Source organism: Jatropha curcas, chromosome 8 (genome assembly GCF_041381405.1).
Source record: "Jatropha curcas cultivar XTBG-Jc1 chromosome 8, XTBG_Jcur_1.0, whole genome shotgun sequence".
In the NCBI taxonomy this organism is placed as follows: domain Eukaryota; kingdom Viridiplantae; phylum Streptophyta; class Magnoliopsida; order Malpighiales; family Euphorbiaceae; genus Jatropha; species Jatropha curcas.
In genome coordinates, this window is record NC_143158.1 from 21907183 (window position 1) to 21910799 (window position 3617).

Sequence of the window (3617 nt, forward strand, 5' to 3'; positions counted from 1 at the left end):
CATTCGGGTTGGGTTCAAATAAATTGGCTTTCTCTAAAATAAAATCATTTTAGAAATCGTAGGTTAAAAGAGGCCGGTTTTTTTTCCGGGCGTCGGCTTCCAATGGGCCGACGTACCCAATTCCCTTACCTAGAACCTCATAGGTTCGCCTGACCAGTTTTCTAAAACAAAAGGCCTTGAATAAAATGGGTTGAAATGGAGTCACTTTTGTAAAATAAAATCAAAAACGATCCCATTGCCGAAATAATGGGTGGCGACTAAAAACAATTTATAAGCCCGATTCATCGGCATCGCACATCCAAAAGGGTTTTATCACTTTTTTTAAATAAAGTATTCAAGTACACCAAATAAAGAAAAATCCACGATCTTTCTCCGGGGGGGAAAACACTTATAAAACCCCCATGAGTCAAATCATATAGCTTACGCATCAAGTTATTATTCCCTTGTAATTTATTACCTTTTTCATATCAAAAACCCTTCTCCCAATAGTAACTAATGAAATAAATCAATCCAGGGGAGAAACTCTGCCTAGAAGCATTAATTCAATAATAAATTATATCATGAACAAGGAAAAGCAAATCTAATATTATAAATTGGAATCAAAATTAAGCTACATTAAATCCCTAGCATATGAATTTAGTTCAACATAATAAATAAATTAAACCCAAATAAACTTGAAAATATTCTCATAATCAACATGAATATTGAAAATAAAACAAGAAGAGAGTTTAGAAATAAAAACTAGTCAACAATTGGCTTGAGCAGCTTCCTTGAATCTTGACACTAACTTGAATACTTAAAGTCTTAAAGAGAGAGAAAATTATGTAGAAAATAAGAGAAAAATAGATGGAATATACAATGAATGGATTAGAACCCCGATTATGGCTAGTCTCTCTCTTTATATAGACTTTCTGGAATATCTTCGTGTTCATTTAGGAAAGTGAATCTCTATTGAGGAAGAAATCTTTTGGAGATAGGAAACTGTTTATGCTTTGTATTTCTTCCCAATTAGGATTCTCCCAGCGTCTAAATAGGACTTCCGCTTTAATAAGGTACAACCCACAATATTTTCATGTGGGTAGCATGGGCTTAATATGAAATTTCAGCCTAGGTTGAACTCTGTAGAGTAGCACGGGGGTGCTGGGTAGCACGCCCTGGGGGTGCCTTGCTGAAAGTCTTTCACATTTGATCTTCTCTTGCATTTTTGGCTAGTTTTCTATAAAAATCTTGCAAAATTCCTCAAGATCAAGTGAAATATGATTCAAGTGAGCTTTATTGAAAAATATAAATAAAACAAAATAAAAACTAATTAAAGTAATTAGAAATACAAAAATCCTAATAACTATATTAAATATACTATATAAATAACACCTATCAACCTAACCAAATTGACAGGTTCGGTAAATTCATTGCCTTTCAATATTTGATAGCTTTATTGCACCTTTGGAAAACATTCTCTTGATTAGAAATGGGCCTTCCCTATTAGGCTTCAACTTTCCCCTTGGGTCATGCGTGTTTGGCCGCATTTGTTTCAGATTCAAATCCCCTACTTTTAGTAGCTTCGAATGAACACTTTTGTTGAAGTGCTTAGTTATCCTCCTTTTATAAAGCGGATCCATGATTCGAGCATCAAGCCTTTTTCCATCTAGGAGTGCTAATTCTTGATAGTAATTTTCTGCCCATTGATATTCTGGAATCTTAGATTCCATCATCATGCGCAAGGACTACACTTCTATCTCTGTTGGTAAAACAACTTCTATTCCATAGATTAGAGAATAAGGGGTTGCCCCATTCACAGATTTGGCTATGGTTTGGTAATCCCACAAAGCATGCTGAAGCTTATTCTCCCAATCACGATGATTTTCTGCCATTTTTCTCAATATCTTTTTGATGTTTTTATTTGTGGTTTCTACTGCCCCATTAGCTTGTGATCTATAAGGTGAAGACTTGTGGTGTTCAATTCCATACTTCTTTAACAGTGTCTTTACTTCTGCTTGGAATTGAACTCCATTGTCTATCACAACATGATGGGGGATCCCATATCTGCAGATCTGGTTCTTTTTAATAAATTTGGCCATTTGCTTGGCACCTATGCTTCTGAAAGATTCTGCTTCAACCCATCTTGAGAAATAGTCTACTACAACCACTATAAACTTTTGCCAATTAGAAGCAGATGGTGAAATCTTACCAATGATATCTATTCCCCAAGCTGCAAATAGCTAAGGCGAAATAGAAAGATGTAATTATGTAGGAGGAATGTGACTCAAATCTTCGTGAATTTGACATTCGAAGCATCTTTTTAGAAAAGAAATGCAATCTCTTTCCATTGTCGACTAAAAGAAACCCCGCTTGAGAATTTTCTTAGCAAGCGCTTTTTCGTTCATATGGGTGCCGCAAACCCCAACGTGGATCTGTTCCATAATCTTTTTAGCTTCTTTCTTCAATACGCATCTTAATAATACCCCGTCTGATATTCTTTTATACAATTGGCTGTCTAAAACTGCATATTGTAATGCCAAACGTTGTATTACTCTTTTGTTATCTTTAACTGCCGAAGCTGGGTATACCCTTTTAGTCATAAACTACATGACATCATAGAACCATGGTTGTTCATCTTCCTCAATATCCATAATTCGTTTGCCTTCATAACATGGGATGCTACCCGAGGACATTACAAATGGCTTCTTAGGCATAACCAAAATCTCTTCCCAAGCTTATGCTAAATTAGCCAAGGCATCTAGTACTCGGTTGTTTACTCTGCTTGTGTGTATAAAAGTCACCCTTTTGAAGTTCTGAATAATAATGTACAGTTAGTCAATGTAAGGCTTCAGCTTGTCTTCCCTAACTTCCCAATTGCCATTAGCGTGCTCAATGACTAGTTTAGAATCACCAATGACTTCAACTTCTTCCACTTTTACTGCAATCAGAGCTTCTAACCCAAATAGGTAGGCCTCATACTCTTGCCATGTTATTCGCAACTATAAACTGTAACCTCTTCAATATCGGGATAACTTGTCCTTGTGTAGATTCTAGCAAAATGCCTACTCCAACTCCCTTACTATGAGCTGAACCATCAAAGTAGAGCTTCCATTCTTTCTTCTCTATGAAACTCATATGTTCATTGGGAAATTCAATCTCCCGTTCTTCATTGTCTTCCACTAGATGTGCTGCTAAGAAGTCTATAACTACTCGTCCTTTGATGATTCTCTTTGTGGCATATTCAATATCAAACTCTGACAGTAGGATTAGCTATCTTGCTAACTTCCCCACCAGTGCTGGTGTTCCATACAAATATCTAACTGGATCTATTCTTGATATTGCTATTACTTTATAAGACTGAAAATAGTGTCGAAGTTTTTTGGTAGCCCATACAATTGCTAAGCAAGTTCTTTCAATCAAGTTATATTTCTGTTCATTTGGAAGAAGCTTTTTGCTCAAGTAATACACTACCTTCCTAACCTGGCTTCATCAACTTGCGCTAACGTGGCTCCAATTCCAGCATCTTCCACTTTCAAGTACAGGATTAAGGGTTTCCTTGGCTTTGGTGGCATAAAGCCAGGGGACTTGACAGATATTCCTTGATTTTATTGAAAGTTGTTTGGCTAATCTTTCCTTAG